The 16,261-nt window shown below is 54.5% G+C and overlaps 1 protein-coding gene across 1 annotated transcript in view; it reads left to right on the top strand.

The window, feature by feature from the left end:
* Positions 1-9,747, top strand: part of LOC106507337 (translation initiation factor IF-2-like) — a 33,902-nt gene extending 24,155 nt beyond the window's left edge. Inside the window, exons 6-7 of the mRNA XM_021087962.1 lie at positions 5,148-5,360; positions 9,639-9,747. The gene's annotated coding sequence lies outside the window, so the exon portion shown is untranslated. The remainder of the gene's footprint in view (positions 1-5,147; positions 5,361-9,638) is intronic.

Raw genomic sequence — 16,261 nt, 5'->3', positions numbered from 1 at the left:
AAGGGCTAGGGTTGCCGTCGTTCATCCGTTTTCCCATTTCGGCCCCGTCTGCCTAACCCTCCTCATCCCTGTCTCTGCCCTTGGCCTTTCTCCTGACCTGGAGAGTCTCAAGGAATGGTTTTCAGCTTGGACTTCTTAGACCTCCTAGGAGAGTGAACAAAAAGCCCGCTGCGGGTGTCTTCCAGTATTTTAAAAGGCCTTGGAAGTCCCGCAGTTTAGCCGGCTGCCCTCGCTGACGCCGCAGCCGCTTGGATCTTATTTCCCAGGTTGGAGCTGCCTGAATGGAGGCAGCGGTGTGCCCAGGTCTGAGGGACCAGGTTAGCCTGGACACTAAAGCGTGGACGAGGCGCAGGGATGAGAAGCGATGACAAGGAGGCCTGGTGGTGGGGATGAGATGAGGGGCGGACCCGCACGAATGACCAGGAGGCTGATGCTGGCGGAGCTGGGCCATCGCGCACCTGTGCTCAGACCGCGGGGCGCCTCTGGCCCGCGCAGATCCTGAGGCTGGATGGACAGGGTGTCCCCGGGGACCCGAGCCAGATGCCTTCCGCTGTGGGCCTGGCGGGCCAAGCCCCCAGTCTGTGCCGGGACTAGGAGGCTGCCTCCACTCCGCTCACCTCTAGTTTAGGGGACAGGGTAGGCCGATGTGTGGATTCCAGTGTCCCTAAGAGCGATTTCAGGTAGCTCTCTCGCAGTGACCTGAGGAGGGGACAGGCGCAGTGCGAAGCCCTGAATGGAAAGCTTAAATGGGCACAGGCCAGTTTAACACAGTGGGTTGTTAATATTTTCGTTTTTGTCTGATGCTTGGTTTATCCTGGGCCGCTTTTGATTTTCTGTGATGTGGTCATTTGGGCGGGCATTTAGGCGCACCCCAGCGGCCCTCATCTGCGTGGCGCAGGAGCCTTGGAGTCAGGTCCTCTGGCTGAGGTATGGACTCCTGACTAGTCACAGCCCTGGGTTCCTGACCCCTGGATCCCAAACGTGTCCGAGGTGAGCCCAGGGCACAGATCAGCTGCAGAGGGTGAGACTGCAGGACTGAGGCCAAGCCTGGTGAGGATCAGCAGAGGTCAAGAGAAAGAAGAGTGGCTATGCCTGGTCTGTGCACTGCGGGGTCTATGCTGAGCCCTGACCCAGAGAGGGAGAGGTGGGGCCTGCACCAGCTCAATGACCTTTGCACAAAGGCCCGGGCCTGCACCCTGCACCTGTCAGCATTTCACCCCTTTATCCCAGCACTCAGGAAAGTGCATGCGTCACTGGGATTTGGGGACAGCTTCTCTCTGGGGTTACTGGGGCTGCATTCCCTCCAGGCACCTCTGAATCCTTAGCGCGGCCACAGAGAGGGCTCAGAGTCTGCAGATGGGCAGGCTGGGCTCTTAGCTGGCCGTCAGGAGCTCAGACCTCTCTGCTGGGATCCTCCTTCAAATAGACAGCCTTTCCCATTGGATCTCCCAGGGCCCCCAGCAGTGTTTGGATCCCTCGCCCTAGCCAGAAACCCTTCTGTAGGAAGAGACCTGGGGGGCGGAGGGGGTGGGAGGATGTCAGCTTAAGGTGCCCAGAATACAAGCCCAGACTTCATCCTCTGCTTCCCAGTAAGTCGGGGTCAGCCTGGGCCATTGCAGGCCCAGCTGCAGCGCCATGCCCTGCCTTGAGATGAACAAGGGTGCCTGCAGGAGAGCAGCTGCCGCCTGCCCCTTGCAGATGGGCTTCTCCCCGGGGTCTTGCTGGGGCTTGCACAGAAGGCAGTGACTGTTTCTTGTGTGTGCACCCAACCCTTCCAGAACACACAGCACGCACTTGAACTCGACTGTGTCCCAGGGCACCGAATGCAGGCACAGCAGTGCCTCTGGCCCTTAATCCCGCAGCCCTTCCCTGCCGTCCTCAGTGAGAGAAGGCTGCAGCCGTGCGATAGCCTAGGGTTGGATCTCAGAGAGGGAAATGCAGGACGGGTCTCTGCCCCCCTGTCCTGAGGATGAGAACCAGAGTTGGAGGCAAGGGAGAGAGGCGTGAGGTTGGAGGCCAGGCAGGGGCGAATTTGTCTCTTTCAACCACGTGTTTAATAACATTTTAACATTTGTGTTTAGTGGATTGTCACTGCTGTTGAGAGTAGTGACCTCCCTGCCCAGGACAAAGAACACCCAGGATGACCCACTTGCCAGGGACTCGGCCCTGGTGCCCTGTGGGAGAGCTGGGGCTGGCAGGCTCCCCCGGGGTCCTGAAGGGGCATTGGGGAGAGTATGTGCCTGGTGTCTGTTTTTTGTTTTTTTTGTCTTTCTGCATTTTCTAGGGCTGCTCCCGCGGCATATGGAGGTTCCCAGGCTAGGGGTTGAATCATATGGAGCTTCCCAGGCGAGGGGTCTAATCAGAGCTGTAGCCGCCAGCCTACACGAGAGCCACAGCAACTCGGGATCTGAGCCGCATCTGCAACCTACACCATAGCTCACAGCAATGCCGGATCCTTAACCCACTGAGCAAGGCCAGGGATCGAACCCGCAACCTCATGGTTCCTAGTCAGATTTGTTAACCACTGAGCCACAACGGGAACTCCCCAGGCATCTGCTTTTAAGGAGGGGACTTCTCTGTGTTCTGGCAACTCTCCAGGGTGTGCCTCAATGGCAGTTAAATTCCTAGTCACAGAGTTCCCGTTGTGGCGCAGCAGAAACCAATCTGACTAGCATCCATGAAGACACAGGTTCCATCCCTGGCCTTGCTCCCTGGGTTAAGGATCTGGCGTTGCTGTGAGCTGTGGGGTAGGTCACAGATGTAGCTTGGATCTGGTGTTGCTATGGCTGTGGTGTAGGCCGGCGGCTACGGCTCCAATTCAACCCATCCCTGGCCTGGGAACCTCCATATGCTGCAGGTGCAGCCCTAAAAAAAAGAAAAAACAATTCTCACCAGAAAGTCTTCCCTCTAAAGTAGACAAGGAGTTACCTGGTGGCTCAGTGGGTTAAGGATCCGACGTTGTCACTGAGACGGCTCCCACGACCCTGACTGTGGCCCCCACCTTGGAACAGGAGCCACAGGAGGAGACGGAAAGTTTCATGTATGTCCCCTCATAGTTGAAACAGCGCATGAGCAGTGAGCAGGGCATAGGGAGTTGGGGCTCACCTAGAAAGTTCACGCCCTTCATGAATCGACAGACTCTTCAGCAGACAGCAGGATGGGCTGCGCCAGGACACAGATGACCGCTGGATGTGCGAAAAAAGGGTCAGCACGTGAGCCACCAGGTAAACGCAGGTTAAAACAAGATTGGTCTTCTCCCACCAGGGGGATGGAGGGCCAGGGCCTTGCCGTGTTCCCTGTTTGCAGGGAGCCTGGAGGAGTGTAGATGGCTGTCCTTTCAGCACCTGGGGGCCTGGGGAGGGTCATTCAGCCTCACCCAAAGCAAAAGTTTCTCTAGCCCTCCTTAGGGCCCTTTGAGAAAATGCCCAAATGCCACTTTGGCAGAACACCCTCTGCCCTCTCCCACTCCTCGGGCCTCCAGCCGTTCCTGGTGTGGCGTGTGTGGGGGCTGTGCTGCTCCCTCCCTCGTCCCCAGCCCCTCTGAGCTGAGGCCCTGCAGCTCGGCCTCTACTGTGCTGAGGTAGCCTTCCGACGTCTTCCTCTTCTCTGGTCACCTGTGACGTTGCTCACCAAGGCCAGGGATCTTGGACCTTCGTCCCTCCTGTGTGGGCCGGGAGTAGGGGGAGTGGGCAGTGGGGGGAGTGGGAGGAGTAGGGGGAGTGGGCACAGGTACAGAGCAAGCCTGTTTGACCATGTGGCTTTATTTTTCCTTTGACTCACACTCCCAGCCTGTGGGGTTTGTTTGTTTGTTTGTTTGTTTTTTTGTCTTTTTGCCATTTCTTGGGCCACACCCGCGGCATATGGGAGGTTCCCAGGCCAGGGGTCTAATCGGAGCTGTAGCTGCCGGCCTCCGCCAGAGCCACAGCAACGCAGGATCTGAGCCACATCTGTGACCTACACCACAGTTTACGGCAACGCCGGATCCTTAACCCACGGAGCAAGGCCAGGGATCAAACCTGAAACCTCATGGTGCCTAGTCAGATTTGTTAACCACTGCGCCACGGCAGGAACTCCTAGCCTGTGGTTTTTGTAATTCGTTGTTTCAAGATTTTGGTGTGTTCTAAATCAGAATTACTCTGGAGTTCCCATCATGGCTCAGTGGCCATCGAATCCGACTAGAAACCATGAGGTTTTGGGTTCGATCCCTGGCCTTGCTCCGTGGGTTAAGGATCCGGCGTTGCCGTAAACTATGGTGTAGGTCACAGATGTGGCTCAGATCTGGCGTTGCTGTGGCTATGGTGTAGGCCAGTGGCTACAGCTTTGATTTGACCCCTAGCCTGGGAATCTCCTTGTGCCGCAGGAGCGGCCCTAGAAAAGGCAAAAAGACAGGAAAAAAAAAAAAAATCGGAAGTACTCTGAGGTTCCTAGGTAAGCAGATTCTCACAAAAGAAAAACTTAGTGGGGAAGGGAAGGCAGAGTGCTGTTGAGAAGTCCTGCTCTGAAAATATGTGCAGAATGACCGTTTCTGCCCGCCTCCCCCAAGGTAATGTTTAATACACATTTAGGGAAGAGGCTTGGAGGCTATGCCGATATCCTGTTTCTCAGATTTTTGCCCGGTTGCTGGAAACGGTTATTAGGGGTTGTTTGCTTAATGGTGATGTTCTCTTTCCCTCATTCCTTTATTCTTAATAGGACTTTTTCTTTTTTTTTTTCTTTTTTTTTTTTGTCTTTTTAAGGCTGTACCTGGGGCATATGCAGGTTCCCAGGCTAGGGGTTGAATCGGAGCTGCCGCTGCCAGCCTACGTCACAGCCACAGCAACACGGGATCTGAGCCATGTCTGTGACCTACACCACAGCTCACGGCAGTGCCAGATCCTTTACCCACTGAGCGAGGCCAGGGATCGAACCCGCAACCTCATGGTTCCTAGTCAGATGTCTTTCTGCCGAGCCACGAACGGGAGCTCCCAATAAGACTTATTGGGAAAGTCTTATGTAGGAAAACATTGGTTTATTGTCTGACCATTTACTTGAATGTTTTTATCAGTATGGCCTCAGACATTGCGGTCTTTGGAAGATTAGCTGGCACCGTCACTTCATTTAATGGCACCTTCACTCTGTTGATGATGAAAGCCGATGCTCTTCCTCAGGTCATTCCAGCTTCGGCCGTGGGGCCCCGCTCAGACGCGCGCCTGTCTCCTGGTGAAATCCTGGAGGCTGTCCTTTCCACCGTCCTGTCTGCACGAGGAGGACACAGGGGTCAGCTTCCTGGGAGAAGGGAGTCGTCCGGATGGCTGGTCCCCGGAGGGATGACTTACTGCATGAACATCGAAATCAGATGAACCCTGACGGCGACAGCGATGGTAATAGCGCCACTGGCGGGGTGGATGGGGGGGTAGCGGGCAAAGCCCGTGGGGCAAATGTCTTTCTTAAACCCTCCTCATAAATCTAAGATCTCACTGTCACCCACGAGGGGACGGAGCCCGGGGCCTCGGGACCTGAGCTGGTTCTCTGGGTGAGAGGAGGAAGAGGCTTCCTGGGGGGCCGTGTGCCTTTGGCCCGCGTCCTTCACGGTGGCTCTGTCCTCCGGGGGCAGCTGATCGAACGGGCCTTTCTGTGTGGACATCACTTGTTCCCAGTGGAGCCCTGGGGGCTAAAAATAACCATGTGTTTTCTGTTTTATCCAAAAAAGAGGAACTGTGCAGTGTGTTTCATAACATCTACTATTTTTGAAAACCTGAATTTTTTCCACTTTTTTTTAAATGCCTTTGGGGCTGTCCTTGGAGGGAGAGGCTTTGGTGGAGGTTTCACCAGGGGTCCCTCTGTTTGGTCGTCCTCAGGAAATGGCTGCAGGAGAAGGGAACTGTCCCCCCGCACACATGGCCAAGGGGTGGACTTAACACAGGGGTCATGGGAGGGGAGCCAGATCTCAGGGGCACCTGAGACCTCATAGCACAGGCTGGAGGGGAGAAGGGACCGGCCCAGGGGCTGGGCAGGCCTGTTCCGTGTACAGGGGGAGGCGTGCTGACCCCGGCCACATGCTGCCTCCACGACAGCCAGGCCTCGTGGTCCAGGCTCAGCGTCCATCTTTCCCCTGACCCCGCTCTCCCAGGTTGGGGCAAGGCCTGATGCTCCTAAGATGAGCCACGAGCCATGAGCCCCCGGGTCCCGGTTGTTCTTGGGTTCCTCTGTTGTTGGCAACCAGGCTAAGATGGTCATCCTGGGGTCTGCTGGTGCTAGGGTGGCTCCCTGCCCTTCTCACTGAGACTCTGGAGCGTTAGGAAATCATGGAAAGAGCAAACACAGTGAAAGACACGTCGCCCGCAGCCCAGGAAGCTGGAATGTGGGTGTGGCATCCCTGAGACCACGCGGGTGTTTCCGGGTGAGCCAAGGGCAGAGGGACCAGGCGGGTGTGGGAGTGGCTGGATGCCAAGAGGACCTGCCCACAGCTGCAACCCAAGGGCAGAGTGGGCCCTTCACACATGACGTGGCTGCCAGCATCTGCAGAGGTGAGCAGAGGCATGGGGCGGAGCAGGAGGTGTTAGAATGTGTGGCAAGAGCACGATTCCTCTAGAGTCGGCAGTAATTTGGAGACTGGAACAGGGACAGACTGACACCTGATCTCAGTAGACAAGCCAGGAGCAGACCCTTACGGGAAGGCCGAGGCTGTGGCACCAAGCTTATAGAAACCGTGAGGGAGGGCAGCTGTGCCTGGAGAGCAGATTAATTCTGGGCTGCAGGACTCTGGATAAGTTAAAGAAAAAGTGCATCTGCATCTTTCTAAACCAACTGTGGGGAGTTCCCATTGTGGCACAGTCAAGACAAATCCGACTAGGAACCATGAGGTTGCGGGTTCGATCCTTGGCCTCGCTCTGTGGGTTAAGGATCTGACATTGCCGTGAGCTGTGGTGTAGGTTGCAGACACGGCTCGGATCCTGCGTGGCTGTGGCTGTGGCGAAGGCTGGCGGCTACAGCTTGGATTGGACCGCTAGCCTGTGAACCTCCATGTGCCGTGGGTGCTGGCCTAAAAAGACAAAAGACAAAAAAAAAAAAAAAAAGAATATGGTAATTTCCACACTGATTTGACTTCAAAAGAAAACCGCAAAAGAACAGAAAGACAAAACAAAGCAGGACAGTATTTATTGGCTCTAAGGTAAAAAGATTTTTTTAGAAAAACTTGTAAGAAAACACACTAAATAAATTTGAAGTGATGTTGAAATTATAATTTAGGATGAAAAACAAAGTGGGAGGATAGTTATGAAACAGACATACCCCCTTCCAAATAAAAACTTTCAGAAATAAGTATTGCGGAGTTCCCGTCATGGTGCAGTGGAAGCGAATCTGACTAGGAACCATGAGGTTGCAGGTTCGATCCCTGACCTTGCGCAGTGGGTTAAGGATCCAGCGTTGCCCTGAGCTGTGGTGTAGGCAGACTTGGCTAGGATCCTGCGTTGCTGTGGCTGTGGTGTAGGCTGAAAGTTTTAGCTTTGATTGGACCCCTAGCTTGGGAACTGCCGTATGCCTTGGGTGCGGCCCTAAAAAAAAGCAAAAAAAAAAAGAGTGTCATGTCAAGTGAAAAACGGGCAAAAGGTGTGCAAAGACAAACGCCCGAGGGGCTGCAGTCCTGGCCCACATGCGGCACCTGCTTGGCCTAGGACAGCCCTTTCCCCTGGTCGGGGCAGTGGAGAAGGCATCTTCACACTCACATTGAACCCCCCCCCCCCCCCCCCCGCAGGGTGACTCACTTCCCTCAGCTCCTCCAGAGCCCCCAGGCTGCTGTCACTGTTTCCACTTGGAGGAGGGGAGGGGCCCCAGGGTGGGGTGAGGCCGTCCACCAGCCCTGTTAACGGTCCCATCTGACCCTGCAGCGGGTGGGATCCGCTAGCTTCTGCTGGAACTCGCTGTTGCAATGCTTTGGGAAATCTGAGTAATCTATTACCATGAAAAGCGGTGGTTTCACCATCTGTGTCAGGCTGTGATAGAGTCTTCAAAACATCCCTCCACTGGGCCGGCCCTGGGGGTAGGGAGGTGATAGCATCTTTTACAGGAGAGGAAACTGGCCCCGGTGCCCATGGCAACCACTAGCATCACACACTAGGTCCTCGCTTCTTTCCTTTTTGCTTTTTTTTGTTTGTTTGCTTTTTAGGGCCATACCCACGGCTTATGGAGGGTCCCAGGCTAGGGGTCGAATCGGAGCTGCAGCTGCCGGCCTACACCACAGCCACAGCCACGCCAGATCTGAGCCACGTCTGTGACCTACACCATAGCTCATGGCAGCGCAGGATCCTTAACCCACTGAGCGAGGCCAGGGATTGAACCCGGGTCCTCATGGATCCTAGTCTGGATCATTAACTGCTGATCCTTGAAGGGATCTCCTGGTTTATATTTTTAAAATCAGCCGTCCTCTGCTCAAAAATATTTAAAGAGGAGATGGGCACAGTCTGGGCTGTTTAGGTGACACCAGGGGAACCCTAGGAAGAAGCCAGGGACCAAGGGCTGGTCCAGAGCCGGGAGGGTCGTTTCTGAGCAGGTCACAGGGTGATGAGTCGAGGTCACAGCCCAGAAGCTCCAGTCAGACACCAGCTACTGTGGGGTCTGCGGTGCCCTGAGGGGAGCAGGGACGGGGTTTGAGTCAGGGCCCTGGGCACTCTCAGGCCAAGCTGCTTCCCTGAGCAAGGGGCACTCTTCCTCCTGCACAGCGGGGTGGAGGTGTTCTGAATTCCCAACCCTCCTTGGTCCTGGGCCCTCACCTAGTGCCCTGGACCTGCCCTCACGCCTGTGCTGACCCGGAGGGAAGGGACCAGACTGCTTGGGGGACATTCCTTGGCTCTGGGGAATTCTGGGCAAAATTGAGGACCAAACTTGGCTGCTCCTCTCTAACCAGACTGAGTCCTGCCAACTCCACACTTCTCCAGGTGCAGAGACAGAGGGCCCCTCCCAGCCGTGCTGTGACACCAAATTGTGGACACCAGCACCTTTAGCCACAAGTCTCGTGGCTGGTCCCCAACCCCAGAGCACAGCTTCTTCATCCCTTGGAGGTCAGTGCCCTGACCCTGTGGTCCTTTATGGCCAGTGACCGTGCTCTGTGGGCCCCTGGGATCTGGCACGTGTGTGCATGTGGTGTGTGCACGTGCGCCCGTGTAAACAAACGCACCCAGGTGTGAGCAGCCAACACACACGTGAACTTTTCTTGGGGGGGTTCTTTTTAGGGCTGCACTCACAGCCTATGGAGGTTCCCAGGCTAGGGGTCGAATCAGAGTTGTAGCTGCCTGTCTACACTACAGCCACAGCAGCTGGGATCTGAACCGCATCTGTGACCTACACCACAGGTCACGGCAACGCCAGGTCCTTAACCCACTAAGTGAGGCCAGGGATCAAACCTGTGTCCTCATGGACGCTAGTAAAGCTCGTTAACCACTGAGCCACGACGGGAATGCCACGCCTGTGAAATTTTGACCACAGGAGAAGGCCTGTCACCCAGGGGCTAGGTAAGCTCTCAAAGACATTCCACAGGTGGATAAATGGGCTCATGGGGCCTCACTCGGGGTCACAGCAAGCAAGGGGTGGAGCCGGGATTTAACTCCAGGTCTGTCTGACACCAAAGCTCAGATGTGCGACCGCAGCTTTCAACGGTCTCCCAGGTGCACGGGCCCCTCACCCCGATACCCAGGACCCAGAGAGGATCGGCTGGAAGTGATGGACACGAAACCACCGCCCCCCGCCCCGGATAAAGTGGCAGGAGCAGCGACACGTGAGTGTCCGAGGCTGCTCTGTCTGTTCATGTCCCCGAGTTCACGTGTTGAGTCCTAACACCCCCCCCCCCCCCGTGACAGTGTGAGGAAGCCACGGGGTCATGAGGGTGGGGCTTTATGCTGCTGTAAGACAGCCCTCAGGGTGTTCCTGTCTTGGCTCAGTGGTTAACAAATCTGACTAGGAACCATGAGGTTGCGGGTTTGATCCCTGGCCTTGCTCAGTGGGTTAAGGATCTGGCATTGCCGGGAGCTGTAGTGTAGGCCGGCAGCTACAGCTCCTATTGGACCCCTTGCCTGGGAATCTCTGTATGCCGTGGGAGTGGCCCAAGAAATGGCAGAAAGACAAGGAAAAAAAAAAAAAAAAAAGACAGCCCTTGGGCCTCCCCCACCGCCCCCGCCAGGTGAGGGCCCAGGAAGGCCCAGCAGGCCACCTTGGTCCGGGCCTCCAGTCCCTAGATGGGAGCAGTCAGTGTCCACTGTTTGTAGGGCAGGTTCCGGGGTTTGTCACGGCAGCCAGAGCTGACCAAGTTGAGGGTGGGATACTTGCGGAGGGTGGCCCCCCCTCAACCCGGGGCCAGGGCAGGCGTGCTGGGGAGTGGACACTGAGTCGAGTGACTGTCCAGATGGATGAGGACAGCTGGGGGCTGTAGGCAGAGGCTGTGGGGCAGGTAAGGCCGGGGGCGGCCTGGGAGCTGCGGGAGTTCCGGGAACTCAGATTCTACTTGACATGTGGGCAGGAGGGGGCGGGTGGGCGGGTGTCAGCCAGGGACTCTGGCTTGTGTTGGGGGGAGACTGGCAAGCCCCCAGGACACGGCTGCAGGGGCTCAGGTGAGGGCAGGGCTGTGCTGGAGAGTGGACGTGGATATGGACATGGCGAGGGGGCGGACGAGTCGGGGAATCCCTTGGAGAGAGTCTCTTCAGATGGGGAGGGGGTGGGGAAGGGAAGGGGTGGGACAGTCACACAGGGAGCTGTAGGGCTCCCAAGAGGGGCCATAGATAGAGAGTGGACCCAGGGGATTTGGGGACATCTCTGTGCGTTAATAACTGCTCAAGAGGGACCTCAGAAGGAGGCAGCCTGCTGGACTCGTGGAGGCTCGAGATATGCCTCCGGTCACTGGGTGCGGGGTGGGGTGAGGCCTGCGTTCAGGTTCAGGCCAAGGGCAGGCGGGTAAGGACCCCCCTTCTGCTGATTTGAATAAGCCCCTGACAGTCCTAGTCTGACCTTATTGGGTCAAATACTCTCTTACCGGATACCTAGGAGGAGGTGCTGCTCTAAGAACCAGGAAGAAGTGGTCTTCTCCCCAAGCCCTTGGATAATAACACTGTAGCCCACCCGATGCTTGGCAGAGCCTCCTTGCCTGCCCGCTCGCATCTCTCACAAGCCTCCTGTTTTAGTAAGTCCACTTCTTGTCTATCACTTGGTCTCTCGCTGATCTTCTGCACAAAAAACCTGAGCCTCAGTAAGTCCAGACACGGGCTGAGTGGTCTTAATTTAAAAACCATAGGTTCAAGCCCCCATCTGGGTTCTGTCTGGGTTCAGGTGTTGTCAGTTTCAGGGGTAGTGGAGAGAAAGAGGTTTGCTTGTTTTTTTTGTTTGTTTTTTGTTTTTTAATGGCTGCAACCCCAACATATGGAGGTTCCCAGGCTAGGGGTCTAGTTCGAGCTGTCGCCACTGGCCTACACCACAGCAACACGGGTTCCGAGCCACATCTGTGACCTACCCGGGAGCTCACGGCAACACTGGATCCTTAACCCACTGAGCGAGGCCAGGGATTGAACCCACGTCCTCATGGATGCTCGTCAGGTTCGTTAACCACTGAGTCCCAATGGGAACTCTGAGGTTTGCCTTCTTTTGTCCTGAGGCTTTGAAGGAAGGAATGCAGGAGATGGCTGGTGGCCAGAGCAAGTTGCTATGAGGGAACGGGAGCAGAGAGAGACCTCTGTCTCTGGTACCATCCAGCCCAGCCCCACCTCTGCAAAACCCCAGGGCTCCCCAGGGCCCTGTCCCTACACCGCAGCTGTGCCCTCTGTTAGGAGGGAATGCTCTTTCTCAAGTCCCTTGCTGTGAAGCCGTCGTGACCTTTGAAACAAATGAAATGTACACTTTTTCCGAATGTGACTCAAAGGATGTGAGGTTTGTGTCCCAGGCAGTTCTAAAAGTGGATGGGTAATTGCTGGTTCTGCTTCCTGCGATGATTTTGTAAGATCGCCCCCACACAGAAAACAACAAGAAAATCTGCACAAAATGCAAAAAGGAGCTGCCTGAAGGCCTCTGGCACTGAGCAGCAGCAGCAGCAGATGGGGGGGTGGTTATTGTATGAAGAGCATTCCGTGGCTTCCAGCCTGAGGCCTCTATGAGCAGGCAGTGCCCCCGGGGGGTTGGGGGAACCGGGGAGGGCAGAGCGCCCTGCGGAAAACCAGGTCTTCACCAGGAAAACGAGGCCATGAAATTGGGGGGTGGGTGGTGGCTGCTGAAGAGAGTGGGAGATCCCAGATGGGGAGAAACGTGCAGGAAAACTGCAGGCTGCCCACCGTCTTCCTGAGGGGCTGGACCACGGGTCCAGGCAGCCCAGCTAAAGAAGCATCTGCTCTGGGGCTGGAGCTTCGGCCAGACCCCCAGCTGTGGTCACTGCCTGCTGGACCAGCAAAGACATCAGTTGCTGCAGAATTGTTTCATGGGCAATGATTGGTTCCATCAGGTAATGGTACTAATGCATTCTTTGGGTACTACTGTTAAGTCTCTTTCTTTCTTTTCTTTTCTTTCTTTTTTTTTGGCTTTTCTTCTTTTCTAGGGCTGCTCCCACTGAGCAAGGCCAGGGATCAAACCCGATACCTCATGGATCCTAGTCAGGTTCGTTAACCGCTGAGCCACAAAGGGAACTCCCAGGAGCTTTTTAATTAGCACCAATCCCGTTTCTTTTTGCTTTTGTTACTTTGCTTTGGGGATCATATCAAAAAAAAAAAAAGAAAAAAGAAAAAAAAAGTCACTGTCTAGGCCTATCTTGAGAGGCTTTCCCCCTATGTTTTCTTTTCTTTTTTTGTGTTTTTAGGGCCACACCTGTGGCATATGGAGGTTCCCAGGCAAGGCTTCAATCAGAGCTGTAGCCACTTGCCTACACCGTAGGCTGGGGATCCGAGCCGTGTCTGCAACCTACACTACAGTTCATGGCAACACTGGATCCTCAGCCCCTCAGCGAGGCCAGGGATTGAACCTGCGCCTCATGGATCCTAGTCAGATTTGCTTCTGCTGAGCCGTGATGGGAACACCACTCCTGTGTTTTCTTTTAATGGTTTTATGACTTCAGGTCTTCAGTGTAAGTCTGTAATTCATTTTGAATTGGTTTTTACATATATAGTGAAATAAGAGTCCAGTTGCTCTTGTCTGTGTGTTTGTAGAAGGGTCTCTTCTTTCCCCATCGTGTCCTATTGGTCAAAGATTTATTTACCAAAAGTGTGTGGAGTTACTTCTGAGCTAGTCATTTTGTTCAGTTGGTCTATATGTCTGTTTTTAGGCCGGTACCATGCTGTTTTAATTAGAGCAGCTTTGTAGTATTTTAAGTCAGGTAGTGTGATTCCTCCAACTTGGTTCTTTTTGTTTAAGATTGCTGGACATGGAGTTCCCATTGTGGCTCAGTGGTTAACCGGCCTGACTAGTATCCATGGTTTGATCCCTGGCCTTGCTTGGTGGGTTAAGGACCGGGTGTTGCCATGAGCTGTGGTGTACGTTGCAGACGTGGCTCAAATCCTTTGTTGCTGGGGATGTGGTGCAGGCCAGTGGCTATAACTCTGATTCACCCCCTAGCCTGGGTACCTCCGCAGGCCACGGGTGCCCCCCAAAAAAGACCAAAAAAAAAAGAAAGCTGTTACAGTGTTTAACAGTTCTTTTAAATGTTAGCAAACCGAAAAGTTCAGTATAAAAACAGAGATTGTTGGGATGGGTAGGAAAACAAGACTCCAGTATGTTATTTTTTAAAAATTCACTTCAAACAGAAATACACAAATGGTTTGAAATGAAACAAAAATGAAAATTTAAAAAGTGCAAAAGAAGAAGTCAAACTGCTTCTTGGTGCAGAATCTTACATGAGGAAAAAATAAGAAGCCTACAAGCACATAGCAGGGGTGCTGGACAGCTGGCCATCCACATGCAAACGAATGAAGTTGGACCCTTACCCACCCACACACACATGGGCTCAAAGGCTTACATACGAGAGCCCCCATGATAACATTTGTGCAAGAGAACATGACAGTAAATCACCATGACCTTGGACTTGGCAATGGTTTCTTAGTTACGACATCAAAAGCATGAGCAACAGCAGACAGAAGAGAGCAGGACTTCCTCAAAATGAAAACCTGTGGTGCGTACAAGGAGGAAGATAATCCACCACCCAAAAGGGCAGCAGGAGTTCCCGTCGTGGCGCAGTGGTTAACGAACCCGACTAGGAACCATGAGGTTGCGGGTTCGGTCCCTGCCCTTGCTCAGTGGGTTAACGATCCGGCGTTGCCGTGAGCTGTGGTGTAGGTTGCAGACGCGGCTCGGATCCCGCGTTGCTGTGGCTCTGACGTAGGCTGGTGGCTACAGCTCCGATTGGACCCCTAGCCTGGGAACCTCCATATGCCGCGGGAGCGGCCCAAGAAATAGCAAAAAGACAAAGAAAAAAAAAAAAAAAAAACAACCCCACAAAAGGGCAGCAGTTGTTTGCCAATCACGTATCTGAGAAGGGTCTGTAGCTCCGTGGCTAAGCCCCCCTGTGGCCCCGTGGGGGGTGCTGCTTGGCCCCTCTGTCCTAGGCCCTGAGGGGATTTCAGGCCGCACAGCACTGAGGCGTGGGTACAGTCAGCCTCGGCACCATCAGGGAGTGGGTGCTGTAGCCTTGGAGCCCAGATACCTCGCCATTGTTCTTGCTCAAAAGCCCTGGGCTTCTGCAGGCCTCCCCAAGAGCACACAGTATCTGCCAGTCTTTGAGAACCAAGAGAACCGTCTTTGCTTTCCTGAGAAGAGCATCTTATTATTTCTCAGCAGTGATTTCTTTTCAGGCTGGCTCCTGGGGTGCCCCCCCCGCCCCCCGTTCTCTGAAAGTGGTCCTGGCAGTTTGGCTGCCCCCAGCCCACCTGAGGTGACAAGGCCAGCAGGGTGAGCTCCAGGTGCTCAGCCTGAGTCTGAACGAGCCACGACTCATTTTCTGCCTGGTCTCTTCCTCCCGCTTCCTGTTCTCACAGTGACCTGATGGTCCCCACTCACTGTCCCTATGGAGCCCAGAGGCTTCTCCTTGAAGGGAAGGTTTTGGAGAAATCAGAGGGGACATAAAGAATGCAGCCATTCTCACCTCCAGCTGCTGCCAGGAGGGTGAACAGAGTACTTTCTCATTAGAACTTTATTTATTATTATTATTTTGCTCTTTAAGGCCATACCCGCCGCATATGGAAGTTCCCAGGCTAGGGGTCCAATCTGAGCTACAGCTGCCGACCTGCACCACAGCTCATTGCCACTGAACGAGGCCAGGGATTGAACACGCATCCTCATGCATACGTAGGATTCGTTTCCTCTGCACCACAACGGGAACTCCCTCTCATTTGAATCTTAAAGGCCTCCAAGGAATAGATCATTTGCCCCCCCCCCATATCAGCCAGCTCGTGCTAAGAATACCTCGATCCTGAATTTTAATGGGGGGAAGACTTGATCTAAATATGCTGAGTGGGAGATCCACTTGGAACGTTTATGAGGTAACCCCAAGTGTTCACAGAGGAGGAGGACACAGCGCCCTGTGTGCAGACCCCGGCTGGGAGCCTCAGCTCCTCCCGTGCCCATGACCCTCCTCAAGCAGGGGCGCCTCCTCCCGTGTACCCCGCATGTGGGCCCCCTCATCGCAGGGTCCTGGATTCACCAGCCAAAGGCAGGTGGCTGGCTAGAGACGCGTCCCGGGGAAAACGGTGCACAGGCTCGGACCACCCCTGGGGCGTGGCCTCACGGGGTACCCAGCGCCACGGGAGGATGGATGCCCCTTGCCAGAGCTCTTCCGGGCAGGGCCGCGTCAGGAAACTGTGAGTTGAAAGGAGCGGGGCTTGGTGTATGGGGAAGCATCTGCCTGAAAACAGCTTCGGCTCCCACCCCTGCCACCAGGCTCTTAATAGTTTGTGGTCCTTGGTTGATGCCATTTTAAGGGGTTTCCATCATTTCCTGAGGGATAACTGGGGTGGGGGTGGTGGCAGGGAAGGGTCTCCTGTGCCGCTGGGAGGAGAGACCCTCGCTTCTGCTTTAGCTCCACTGAAACCCTGGAGCTTCATCAACAGGGCAGTGACGGTTTTCCCAATCATGCTGCAAAATGTAGACTTTCTCCCAATGAAATTTGATTTTAATGAGACACTAGATCATAGGAGAGGATAATTCTTAAATGGTAGGCACATACCAGGTTAATTTTAAATCAGCCTTAAGGTCAGTCTATCTTAGTTATTCCATTAAAAGTTTTTGAGTAGGAATGAAAATAATTGTATCAGCACAAGGCCTGGCGGTGTTC

This window comes from Sus scrofa, chromosome 3 (genome assembly GCF_000003025.6).
Source record: "Sus scrofa isolate TJ Tabasco breed Duroc chromosome 3, Sscrofa11.1, whole genome shotgun sequence".
Classification (NCBI taxonomy): Eukaryota; Metazoa; Chordata; class Mammalia; order Artiodactyla; family Suidae; genus Sus; species Sus scrofa.
This window is presented reverse-complemented; position numbering and strand designations above follow the sequence as displayed.